Raw genomic sequence first — 14,586 nt, forward strand, 5'->3', positions numbered from 1 at the left:
ACAGCTCTAACAACATATTGATGAGGGTCTGCACCTAAAAGAAACAAGTAAAGAATTGGTATAAACATGGTTTTAACTCCCAAGAGTGCAAAGGTGTCAATACAAACATAAGACACCCTCTCAAGTCAAGTGAAAACCGTTGGCCTCAGCTTCCTAAATACCAACTATCTGAGCAGGATGCTGGCCTATGCTTGCTCCATCAAAGCAGATGGACATAGGAGAATCCAGATTCCCAGGTCCCTCTTATCTAGATCCCAGTTGCTCCGGACATGCAGCTTCTCTCTGAAGATAGAAACGCTTTGCAGAATGCCATAATTATTAAAGCATGTGGGATGCCATGTGGGCCTAATTCAATCACCCTAAATAAAGAAAGGACTAACTTGCTGAATGCTCTAGTGGGGAAAAACCCAAGGGCACAATCTTGGACCAGTAAAGTACATGAATAAAACAAGTCTGAGAAATAAAAACCTGATACCAGTGATGGTGAAAGTATCCTAGTGCGCCCTGTTGAGCCAGTTACAGAAACATACAGGATATGAGGCAAATGCGCTACTAGCAAAAGCACTATAATCCAGCCCATCATGCACTGTGCTTTCATTAAATCCTATACGATTAAGCCAACAAATAAACTGGAGGGTTCAAAGCAGGAGCAACAAGTTCTTGAAGTAACAGCCCTTACAATTAATAGGGAGCTAGAGATAAGTCAATAGATACCACCTTGGCAAAGTATCGTACATACTACAGAATAAAGTATATGTGTCATGACGGAAGCTGAGTAAAAGGTGTGATACTGCGTTGAAATAGCTTCTATGGAAAATGGAAAGTCTGACAAAATACCAAAAAGGACTTTACAAGGACAACAAAGTCTTAGGAACAGGGAACATAAAGATACATATGTCACAAATATGACAAATACTTAGCCAGATATAAAGGTGATAAGGCCCAATATTAACAAATAAAGAAGGGCCGACCATAGCAAATATCTGCATGGGTATCTTTGAAGAACAGCACATATATACCGAGATTGCTCTATTCTCTAAAAAAATCAAATATTAATCTAGGTTTCTAGACAACATTTTCTTTGTGGTGTGGAGAGGAGGACTGACTTCAGGAATTCCTGCCATGGCTCAATCTATGTGATTGTAAGCTCAGGTTCACTCCTAAATTCAGAGAGAGATCATGCTGAATTTCTTGGTATTGGATCCAACACCATGATCAACAAATAGATGTCTTGTTGTATATGGAGCTCCCTGCTAGAAAGACTCTACTCAGCTTTGAAAGTTTCCACCCCGTTGCTAGAAACAAGGGATCCCATGTAGCCAATTTCTTTGATGACTATGTCAAAAATGCAGACATTCTCAAAGAAAAACACCTGAAGAAAGGGTATCCTATACGTCTCATCAGATACTCACTAAAGAGAGCCTGATACTACAATAGGGATGCCATGTTCCAAACGAGAAATAAGGAAAGTAAAGATAAGCTAGTATGAGTTATACAACATTCTAACCTTGATCAACATGTCAGAAATATTGTAAATTCCCAGTGGCACATACCTAACACCAATGTAGAAAACAGCATTTTACTTACACCTATTTTTGCATTTTAGCAGAATCACAACCTTAGGAACATGGCAGTGAGAGTTTAAAAAATAGAGGAACTTTCTGTCAAAAGTCCATCACACGCCAGAATCCAGTAGGTGGTAACCACAGACGTTTCTCATGTCACACATGTGAGTGAGCCCTGGACTCCAACTTGATTGAAATTGGAGACAAGAAAATCATCTTGAAAGAAATGACAAATTGCAGATCGTCCAATGTTGTGTACCTTATTTTTTGTCCATGCTGTCTTGGATATGTAGGAGAGATGAGTCATGAATTCAGAGTAAACGATAGTAAACACAAATCAGCTATACATAATAACCGAAATCCTCCTCCTCTAGTGGCACATTGGAGCCCATTGGGATACACACAGAAAGAGATCTCAATTGGACTGTACTTGAGAAGATGCTGTCCTTCAGAGTCAGAGATTACAATGAACATTGTAAAAAAGAGAAGAATACTGGATGTTTACCCTGGAAACACACAAAGGGCTTTTAATGACACGATCCTACGGAAGAATGCCCCGGATTAAGTACTTTTCAAACCTGTTCCTTGTCTCCTACATTTCTCAAAGGGCCCATGCTTCTCTTTTTGAGTAATTTTGAAGGAAGGATGGGAGGGGTTTGTATATATTGTTAAGAGAGCAGAATGGACAGACGGGACAATGAAGAGGCAAAAAGGAACTATAATAAGGGAAGATAGTGAAGTAGAAGAAGGAAACGTGATTGAAGAAAGCAGTGAATGAGATAAGAAAGGGATGGATAAAGCAAAGAGATTCAATTAATTTTCTTCTTGCTTGTAATGTGCATTACCATCAAGGAGCAAGACGGGAAGATACCAATAGAAATGGTTCCTTGGACTTCCTATTGCTTTTGCTACCTCACATTCGTTGTCTATAAGTAGACCTTTTGTTTCCAATCCAGAACATATACTTTGAGGAGGCTTTGCATTAACCCTAGTTCATGAGTTGATGGCTTTATTTTCTATATTAGTTCCTTGCTCCTTATTTGATGGGTTTCCTTCCTATTCTGTTTGTACCATCCAGGAGCATTTTGGTCTCACAGTATCTTAATTGGATTCTGCTGCATTATTGAGGGGACTATTTTTTATTTTATGATCATCACTCCTAAGGAGTGTGTTTGATTTCTTGCGCTTTCTCCTATTGTTGAGCACTTGAAGAGTAAAGTAAGTATTGGATTAAAATATTAGTTTCATTTTCTGTGATTACTTTTCTAATAGGATATTGTATTACACATTTTTCCAATATTTTGTAATCTTATTGCACAAAGAACTATCTTCCACCCCTTCACCATACCACTTCTCCTGCTCCAGGTACTCACCACTCATCACCCACCACCTACCGCCATGTTCAATGAGCCTTTTACCCAGTAATTGAGGATTCAAGTAAACTCTCCCACTACCTTCCTACACACTGCTCCTCCTCCCACTACCTGGTTATACCATCTGGTTTTAACATGTGGTACAGTGTCAAGTGAAGCTTTATTCTCCCCCAGCATTCAATCATTTTCAAGAAAGAAAATGCAACTTTGCTGACCGTTCCAATATGGCTACCATGCATGTGAGTTACATGACCAGCTCCCACTTGTCCATTGCATTCCAGACAATCCACCTCATGTATCTATTAGCCAGGTTGGAATATTCACCACAGCTGTGTTTTTCTGTGCTACCTTTATCATTTGATCCTCAAACCGATATTAAGGAGCCACAGTTCCCCCACTCAGAGTGGGTACCCCCACCGCTCCCTCAGTCAATCACAATTTCTGTATGCAGTATGCTCTCTTACCTGGAGTAGGTGGAGACTTAGATGAGCCGGAATCTGGCTAGGCCATGGCCTCTGACAGCTGCTTCCTGTAGAAACTACTATGAATGACCAGCCATAAAAAGAATGACAGTGAGCCAGAGGAGAGCACCATTCCTAATCCTTGTGAGACACTTGGAACAGCCACCAAAGGGACATTGCCTGTTTCACTTAATCTGTGCTTCCACCTGCCCTTCTCTGACCCTCGGGCTGAGGGATCTTTATGCTTCATGGGCTAGTTAGTCACGGCTGCTTCTTCATCTGGGCCCCCAAAATATCCTTTGTAGTAACTTTGTCAGTTAGAGCTACTCACACTGCATCCTAGACCTCTGTTCATGAAGCAAACAGAACACCAGACCCTGCTATCTACCACTGTTCATCTGTTGATTCACATTTGCATGTTTTATCAATTCCCAGAACTGTTTCTGAAGCTAGATCTTAGCTTTTTAGTAGAGCCAGCAAAAAACAGGACAAGCATTGGCAAAGGGAATAGGTCTCACCTTTGCTGCCCTGGCGTTAGCCTAGTGTTATTGACAATTTTATTTATTTGCCTTTCCAGATGCTGCTGTGCATGTGCATGCAAGTATGGTGGCATCTGGGTGGCAGAAACAAAATACAAAGCTTATACGTCAGCACCCAGTACTAAGTAGGAGACCTATTGGCTTTTCCAGTGCTTCCATATGTTCTTTTCAATGATCAGACTTCATTTGGGGGTAGTCAAGGAACTCAGCTGCAGTGCTCTTACCTTATCTGGGTCCCAAAAATATCCTTTGTGGTAACTTTGTCAGTTAGACCATGTCACGCTGTGACCTTCACCTCTCTACATTAAAAGAAACTACAAACCCAACCATACTGCCTACCAGAGCTAATCCTGTGTTTCCATTTGAGGCGTCAAAAAACAGGACAAAGGGACAAAGGGAATAAGTCTCTCTTAGGTACTGGGCATCAGCCTAGTGACTTTAGCAATTTTCTTATTTTGCCTCTCCAGATGCTGCTGTGTATGTGTGTGCCTACACCACTGTATTTGGGTCGCAAACAAAATTGACAAGCTTATATGTAAGCACTCAGCACTAAATGGGAGATCTATTGGCTTTTCCACTGCTGCAACCTGCTCTGATCAATGCTCAGCCTTTAAAATTAGTAATTTGAAAACAAGTATTATTTAAGTTATTTATTTAACCTTTTTGATGAGTCTCCTGGCCAATTGCTGACGGCTGCACTGTCTCCAAAGTACGGGTGTTGGCCATTGGCAGACACTGGGGAGGTTTGGAAAGGGCCCTCTGGTACCCTATATCAGAGTGTTTCCATTTATTGTCTGCTGATCAGGCTGCTCAGGAAGAGCTTCTCGAGCAGCCAGAGTGTTTCTTTTTATTATTTGTAAAGACAATCATCACACAGGGAGTGCTGATGTCATTACTTCTAAAGTGAAAGTAAAATGAGTCAATAGGCTTGTTTTACTTTCACTGCATCAGGGTGCTTAGATAAGCACCTGAGCACTGATTCTCTGTAGAGGTAGCATTGGAAAGGGATAAATCTCCCCTTCCCAATGGTACCTCTGACCAGTGGATCCCTGTTTGGGGATTGCTGCAGGAGAGTGACCCCAAGCAGGAAACCACCCACTAGACACCAGGAAAATTGGGGAGCAACCCCTTGGGCAAGGGCTTGTGCTACCCCTCTCAAAATGATCAGTCTTTCTGCACCAGGGCGAAGAGGCCATAATTACCCACAATCTGCCCCCTGGGAGGGGAGAAAGTGTACTAGACACCAGGGATTTTTTTTTTTAATGAATATAGGAGTGAGGGCATGCCCTCAACCTAATACCTATGGCAACACTCTTTCTGCCCCCAGGGAGGTGCACATGGGAGAGATAAGCCCAATATGTGCCCCTGGGGGGCAGAAAGCCCACTAGACATGAGGAAATGTTTTTTTTTTAAAATATAGGGATGTGCACTGTCCACTATCAACATGGCAATGCCCGCACCCCAACTAAATATGGCAACAGTCTTTCTCTCCCCTCCTGGGGAGCAGAATGGGCAATTACTCACATACTGCCCCCCTAAAGAGGGCAGAAAGCCCACTAAATGCCATTGCATGTTTTCTCACATGTATGGGTTGGGCCTGTCCAGCATGGACATTGCCATGCCCCCAGCCCTAGTCAATGGAGAAACACTCTTTCTGCCCCTCACTGGGGAACAAACTGCACTAGACATCAGGGAATGTTTTTAGTTTTTTATTTTATATATAGGGGTGGTGGCTACCCACCTTGGGCATGGCTATTCCCCCACTCCTAGTAAATGGAGCAACAATCTTTCTGCCCCATGGGAGCAGATGGGGTAATTCCCCCGATCTCCCCCGCCCCCCGAAATGGCTCACTAGACACAAGGGACTGAATTAATACAATATTTTTAGGGGGGAGCCGCTCCCTCTGGCTGGGCTTGGGCTCTCCCCAACTAGTGGGACAAATGCACTTTCTGTCCCTCCTGGAGGTATACAGGGTATTCACCCAAATCTGCCCCCACCCGGGGTCAGAAGCCACTCCAGGCACCAGGGATTCTTAAATGGCACCAAAATAAGGATGTGGTAATTTACTTTGGAATTGAGCCGTAACCCTGCTCCTATCTGCACCCGGGTCTTACTACCCCCAGGTGCAGATAGGAGGCTTTTCCCCATTGGTGGGCCTAGTGCCCATAATAGGGATGAATCAAACAGAGACAATGGGATTCCTTCGCAAGGGCTCCCACTGAAATTCTCGAATCTTCTCACTGATTCCAGAACTTTCCATCACAGAAATGTGAGGAAAATATGTTTTTAGTCAAGGTTTGAGGTTTTCAAGGAATTATATATGTATGTATGTGATATTTGACAAAGCACATTTCGACCAGCGGTATCAAAGTGTTAGAGAGGTAAACGAGATTGCTGCTACACCTAACAATCAGGATGAGAATAGCCAGGTTTTGAATTGCTTACGGAAAGGCAGAAGAGTGGGAATATTCCTAATTTTAAAAGGGAGAGAATTCCATAATCTCACAGCAGCCATGGAAAAAGCTCTGTGCCCCCATTTCACTTTTTTTGTCCTGTGAGGGTGCGCTGCCCTATGGTTGGCTGAACTGAGATGGCAACCAGGAGTATACCACCTGATAGACGGATGAGGGGAAGAAGGGCCTTGTAGATAAAGGGCCTTGTGGGCAAGACACAGGGCCTGATTCTAACTTTGGAGGACGGTGTTAAACCGTCCCAAAAGTGGCGGATATACCACCTACCGTATTACGAGTTCCATAGGATATAATGGACTCGTAATACGGTAGGTGGTATATCCGCCACTTTTGGGACGGTTTAACACCGTCCTCCAAAGTTAGAATCAGGCCCACAGTGTACTGAAAAGAATACATTTCCTGATCTGTGGCCAGTGGAGTTCCTTTAGTCTCTCTTTGGCCAAATGAAAACTTGGCTAGCCCAAGTACCAGATGAGCACTTTGATTCTGAATAAGTTGTAGCCTGTTTAAAGATGCTTGATGGATGTTGAGATAAAGTGCGTTACAGTAGTCCAGCCTTGATCCAATCAGGGCCAGAACTACCGTTACTCTAAGATCCCGAGTTATGAAGAGGAGGATTTTTTAAGCATCTTAATAATCCAAATGCACAAATTGGTGATTGTGTTAACTTGGGTGTCAAAACTTAAGGTGGAATCATAGACAATCATGAGATTTTTTACTGCAGTGGAGGGAACCGGTAATGTCCCACATGACTCCGGCCACCAGTTTGAATGCCAAATGGAAGGGTTTGCACTGAAGATAATGACCTTGGTTTTGTTTCCATTCATCTTTAGCTAATTTTGATCCATCCAGTTTTTAACTTCTCTCATACAGGACTGGAATTTATTACCTATAATAGTAGTCTTATCTTAAAAGGAGACTAAAATTTGGGTGTCATCGGCATAGGAGGACACCTAAAAACCGAAATACCACACCAAGTATGCCAAATGTGCAATGTACAAATTAAAGAGGGTCAGGCTTAGCGAGGACCCTGTGGGACTTCACAGGGGAGCTGAAATCGGGCTGAGCTAAAATTCCTGCATTTAACTAATAGTGATCTGTCTTTGAAGAAAGATGTCAGGATGTACAGGGCTGGTTCTCTAATCCAACCTGGAAAAGACAATGAGTTAGTATAAGGGGCGAAATGGTAGCGAATACAGCCGACAGATCAAGCAAGATTAGGATTGCACTTCCACCTGAATCTACCTGTTTCCTGATGGTGTCAGTAGTCACAATCAGGGCCGTTTCTGTACTATGATCTTTACGGAAACCTTGTTGGGATATATCCAGGCAGTCGTGAGTTGTCAGGTATGAGGTAAGATTTTGATTTAAGTGTTTTTCTAAAATTTTCACTAGTGTAGGTAGGAGAGCAATTGGACGTAGATCAGAGGTCTTCAAACCTTTTGATGCCGGGACCCGCTCTCAAAACCTTTTTGGCATAAAAACCCCCCTCCTGACAAAAAGTTCTAGAACCTGGTACTCCTCATCATCAACAATCATAAACATCCCCAATTCCCACTGCAAATCATTTTTACGTTGAGGAAATAATATGAAACAGTGTTTAGCAAACCAAAGGTCAGTGGGTGTTGGGACGTGGTTAAGGGTGTGGCTAAAAACAAAGGTTCTCATTTATGAGTAATTGGCATAGGGCAGCGCCACAAGTCTTCTTGCTACACTGCTCTATCCAAATATAAAAGGGTAAGAATGCACTGTATTTATGAACTACAGTGCATTCCTGTCCATCCCCCCTGCGCTGTGGCACAAATAGCGGCCTTGCGCCAACGTAGGCAGGATTGTTTTTGTGCTGGAAGGGGCACCTTCCTGTACAAAAACATCCTGAGAGGTGTTTTACTTTTTCCGTGTGTGCAGCAGAGTGCAACACACATGGAAAGAGGAAAAAAGTAGGAGAAAGGAAGACATTTCTCCTCATTATGTCTGTGTAAGGTTTTGCCACTGCTCCAGTTTACGTTATTTTGTAAAACCTGGACAGCGTCAAAATCCATGGGTGTTGCATAAGAACTCCTACTGCAACGCCCATGGAACGCCTCCTTGACACAGAGTAAGGCAACGCAGCGGCTTGCGCTGCTTTGACTTACTCTATATCTATGGGGCCATGCAAAGCCACTTACTAGGTGGCTGTGGGTCGCCTCATAGGTATGACTGAGAGGCTTGTTCTGACGGAGCGCCAAAGAAAATGAGATGCTCTGGTGGTGCAAGCCTCTCATAAATATGCCCTAAAATATTCAGTAAGTTTTGCTTTAGGTCTTTCACTGTCAGGTACCCATATATATATAAAAAAAGGCAGTTTAAAAGAAAAATAAATAAAAGACAGTGGTTACTCATTGGGAAATGCACTGTAGTGCATTATGAAACCTCCATTACTTAATGCACTGCAGAGGTCTGTGTACAACCAAAGAGACACCAAATTAAATCTTGGTTGGTGCAGTGGAGAATAGTGACTTGTGCATTTTTAGAGCCACAAGGTCACAGCCTGTGACAGAAAGCACTGTGAAAATGTAAGTCATTATTTTATATTTGCATTACACACTGTATAAGATAGGCCACTACAAAATGCACAAAAAAGGTTTAAGATAAAATGGTGTTTCCAAAATGTAGATTTAAGTAATGCCAGACCACATGTAATAAAACATTTTAATAGCTGTCCTGTCAACACCCCCTCAGGGGTATTAAGCACTATGTATATACATTTACAATTAAAAGCACACACTTCACAGCCCAGTGGTTAACTCTTTGCACTATCACTCACAAAGAACAAATCTTTGTAAACCATAAAGTTTTGAGTGATTGAATCATTTTGTATATTTTACCATTTGCCTCTCAACTCGTAGCTCACATTTGCATTTCATTCAGGAAGCAGGCACCCTGGCAGAAAGGATTCTTTAGCTATCTGTGCAGCTTCATGTCACAGCACAGAAGACTCAATCTATGATAAAGAGGGGGTAGTTAGGGCTTTGACTGTCTTAAACAATTCTTTAGAGGTGGTGCCTGCATTTAAAGTTTTCTGAGAATAATAGCAGGTCCTAGCCTGTTTAATGGCTGATTAGTATACGTTTCTCAGTTCTGTCAGCTTAATGCTGTCTGGTAGGCTGGTATAGAGTTTCCATTTCCATTCCTGCCTCTACGATCTCTTTAGAGAGCCTTGAGTTCACTGGAAAACAATGGGGCCGATGTATTTTTCCCCGATTTGCGGTAGACTACCTTCAGAGGGGCCACTTACTCAATAGCATCCCTAATCCATGTATTGAAATCAGCAACTCATGAGCCTGTTCTTTCCAGAGGCCTCCCCTGAATGCCCACACTTAGAAATCATCCACAATACAGACACCCACACAAGTCCCTCATACCAAAGGTCAGCGATAAACTGGCGGTACCAAAACCCACACCGTTACGACAACAGGAATACGCCCACACTATCACGACCCATGAATCAACGCGGCAGTCATTCAACCGCGGTAAACCGTTGGCAGTACACACTGCAGCACTCAAAATACACACACATTTACAAAACACAACCACATTGGACAATTCAAAATACACACACCTGACACACATACACACACCACACCCACACACTCACACCACTATAAAACACACACTCACTTTACCCAAAACTCCTTACAACAACATTTTTGGAAGAAGCAGAGAGGGAGAAAAGCAAAGACAACACCAGCATCCAGAGGCACACAACACCATCACTCATACACCATCCACGCACAAAACACCACACACCGCAACATATCACCCCACACATCACATCAACCATCACCTCACACATCACTCACACCACATCATGGCACCTCAAAGACACCCCAGGTTTTCTGAGGAGGAGCTCAGGGTCATGGTGGAGGAAATCATCAGGGTAGAGCCACAACTATTCGGATCACAGGTGCAGCAGACATCCATATTAAGGAAGATGGAGCTATGGCGGATAATTGTCGACAGGGTCAACGCAGTGGGACAGCAACCAAGAACAAGGGATGACATCAGGAAGAGGTGGAATGACCTATGGGGGAAGGTGGGTTCCGTGGTTTCAAGACACCAGATAGCAGTACAGAGGACTGGCGGGGACCCCCAGCTCCTCCCCCACAACTAAAAAAATGGGAGGAGCAAGTCTTGGCGATCATGCATCCTGAGGGCCTCGCAGGAATAACAGGAGGACTGGACTCTAGTAAGTCAGATCTCTACTATTATATCCTCCCCACCCTACCTGCATGCCATCACAAACCCCTACCCTCACACCCATCACCACAACACCTCACATATATCCCACTATCACAACCCACACATCCCAATACCAAGCCCTGCATGCAACACCAAAGCATGGACCCCCAACACAGACCTGCATGGACACCCATCACCACAACATGCCCAGTAGAGACACTCACCCAGCCCACAAAATCACCACTCACTCAAGGCCAAGCTGACAGGACAATCACAACCATACAGGTAAACACACCCAGGCACAAGATGGCACACACAGATGCAATAACAATGCATTTACACCCCAACAGGACCCCTACAAAACATCACCGGACAGGAGGTGCCAGCCATATACTGTCTCCCCACAGCAGCTCTGCATGCCTGAATCAAGATGACCAGCCAGGCCCATCAGGGACCTCTGGACAGTCGGTTCCCCTGCCGCAGTCCCAAACCACCACTGAACCTCCCACACAGGAAACACCACCACAACACCCACCCAGCGGGCCCATGCCATTATCCCCAGGACACGTCAATCAGTAGTGTGTCCACCACTACAGGGACCCCAGGCAACCCCAATAACACAGGACGATCAGGGACCTGGGGTCAGTGGCAGTGGGCACACGGTTCAGGGGACAGAGGCACAGGATAACAGGGAAGCTGGGAGGACTGCTGTGCGACAGGGGGAGGACAGGCACAGGGAACCCACTCTCCACAAGGCACTCTCAAACATAATGGGAGCATACCACCATTCCCAGGAGACCATAGGCACTGTACTGGCCAAGTTTCAGGAGACCCAGCAGCTGCAGGAGGAACAGTACCTGGGGATCAAGTAGGACTTGATATCCATTAACACCACCATGGTCACCATTGCAGGGGTGCTGGCAGACATGGCCAACACCATCAGGGAGACAGTGGCATACCACCAGGCCCCTGACACTAGCCCAACCGATGAACAGCCTTCCACGTCCACCGGTGCTAGTGGACAGGAGGTCCTGCCACAGGACCAACAGGCCACCAGCACCCCACCCCCTGCAGAAGGAGAACCACCCCGCAAACGGTCCATGCGATCCAGGCAGCAGACAGAGAACATTGCCAAGACCCCCGCCAGAAAATTTGACTCTCCTGATTGTCACCTTTCTGTCCCACACTGTCACCCTGTCCACCTTGAACTGCCATTGCTCCACTTCCCATGCCCCCTTGGACAATGCACCTGTGATACAAATAGACTGGACTCTATCCTGGACATTCCTCCACCATCATCCCAGCCCATTGCACATCCCCCTCTACTTATTAGCACTGAAATAAACACCCTTCAATCCCAAAATAATCTGGAGTCAGTCTGTACTTTCACAAATGTATTATTATAACTTCTTCCACAAATATCAATGTTAATGTTCATTTGCACATACCAATGTATGACAGTTGTTGGGCAGCAGTAAACATAGCAGAAGGCAGAATGAGGTACCCAGATCTGTGAAAAGGAAAGACAAAGTGAACAATCAGGGTCCATACACAGAGGTTAAAAGGCTGACTTATACAATGTCCTACAGTAGTCAGATATGGTATGAGCAGTGCTAGTCTCTTACCTGTGTCTCACTGGAAGAACTGCATGATGATGTTTTTTCGGTTGTCAATATATTTTCCTCTGCCACCTCTTCCTCACTGTCCACAGGCTCCACAGCTGCCACAAGACCATTATCAGGCCCATCCTACTGCAGAAAAGACACCTGGTGTTGCAAAGCCAGGTTGTGCAAAATACAGCATGCCACAATGCTTTTGCACACCTTCTTTGGTGAGTAGTATAGGGATCCACCTGTTAGATGGAGGCACCGGAATCTGGCTCTCAGGAGGCCGAAAGTCCACTCAATAATATGCCTAGTTTGCCCATGTGCCTCATTGTAGCATTCCTCTACCCTTGTCCTGGCATTCCTCACTGGGGTCAGTAGCCATGAGAGGCTGGGGTAACTAGAGTCAACTGCAAATGTCGATGGATATCTGTCAATCACACACCAACCCTTAGGGACTACCCCATACCCACACACGTATTCATCCTGTGTGGGAAACTTGGGCTCACGTATTACCCACACCAGGTGCCTCTGGAGTTGGCCCATCACATAAGGGATGCTGCTATTCCTCAAAATGTAAGCATCATGCACAGAGCCAGGATACTTGGCATTCACATGAGAGATGTACTGGTCTGCCAAACACACCATCTGCACATTCATTGAATGGAAGCTTTTTCGATTTCTGTACACCTGTTCATTCCTGAGAGGGGGACAAATGCCACATGTGTACCATTAATGGCACCAATGATGTTGGGGATATGTCCCAGGGCATAGAAGTCAGCTTTCACTGTGGCCAAATCCTCCACCTGGGGGAAAACGATGTAGCTGCGCATGTGTTTCAGCAGGGCAGATAACACTCTTGTCAACACGTTTGAGAACATTGGCTGAGACATCCCTGATGCCAAGGCCACTGTAGTTTGAAAGGAACCACTTGCCAGGAAATGGAGCACTGACAGGACCTGCACTAGAGGGGGGATACCTGTGGGATGGCGGATAGCTGACATCAGGTCTGGCTCCAAATGGGCACACAGTTCTTGGATTGTGGCACGATCAAGTCTGTAGGTGATAATGATGTGTCTGTCTTCCTTTGTCGACAGGCCCAGCAGCGGTCTGCACACCGGAGGATGACGCCATCTCATCATCTGTCCCAGCCGATGTGCCCTATGGAGGAGAATGGTGAGCAGAGGGTCATGTACTACATAGGTTGCACAAGTGTTTTTGCACTAATGTGAGTAAATCTGTGTGTGGTGTTGTCTGTCCGTATTTCTGCCCAAATGTGCTGCGACGCAGTTAGGTGCCATGCCATGTGCCACCCTGAAATGGCGACTGCCTGACCTGTAAGGAGGGACAAGGGGAAATGAGGTAACTGCGCTGGCATTGTGCAGCATCGCAGTAAGCGGTCGAAGACCGCCGTGCAATTCAGCATTGGTTATCATTGGGCCATATGGGTTCCAGGAGCCAATGACGATGTACGCCGGTGGTGACGGTACGCACCGCCGCGGACGTGACCGCCATTTTCTATCTGTTCACTCACTTGATACCTGACCTTCAACAGTAGAGGAACTACACTGCAAGTGCTGCTGTGACCTGTGTCTGTAAGCGACAATGGCTCGAGTGTCTGGGGAAAGGGCCCCTGCCTTCACTTCGGAAGAGTTGGAGAGACTAGTGGATGGGGTCCTCCCCCAGTACAGGCTACTCTACGGTCCTCCAGACAAACAGGTGAGCACACTGTGAGAATGATGTGTGGGCCATTAATGTATGGAGTGGTGTGGATGGAAGATACATGTGGGGTTGGGGGATGAGGCCTACATGAGAGGATGGTGAGTGTATGTGTGTCAGGGCATGGGTGGGAAGTGGTAGGCAATGAGTATGATGAACCGGACCAGGGAGTAATTTCCTACCATCCTATACCTTTCCTCTAGGTCAGTGCCCCCCAATAGTGGTAGTGGCCATCTACAACTAGTCAGCCTCCTGTGGGTTCCAGGTGTGCAGCAAATGGGGTTAGGCACAGTCCCCCATGGGCAGGTGTTTTTCCTACTAACTACTAGTGCATGGCCTAGTGCAGAGGGCTGCTCCCTGTGTGTTGTGTTCACCAACGGTAGTGGTGTTGCTTGCAATGTCTTTCCCCCCCTTTTTGTTTTGTCACCGTGTCCTTGTGTGCATTAGCATCATCTGGAGGAGGAGCAGAGGCACCAGAGACGGAGGGAGCTGCATCCCTCATGGTCCAGGAGGGTGAATCTACGGAGTCTGAAGGCACCAGTGGGACAGAGGGAGAGGGGAGCTTCACGACGGGGACAGGAGGGTACACCAGCAACAGTGACTCCTCCTCTGATGGGAGCTCCCTTGCGGTG

The sequence above is a fragment of the Pleurodeles waltl genome, chromosome 5 (genome assembly GCF_031143425.1).
Source record: "Pleurodeles waltl isolate 20211129_DDA chromosome 5, aPleWal1.hap1.20221129, whole genome shotgun sequence".
NCBI classification, from domain to species: Eukaryota; Metazoa; Chordata; class Amphibia; order Caudata; family Salamandridae; genus Pleurodeles; species Pleurodeles waltl.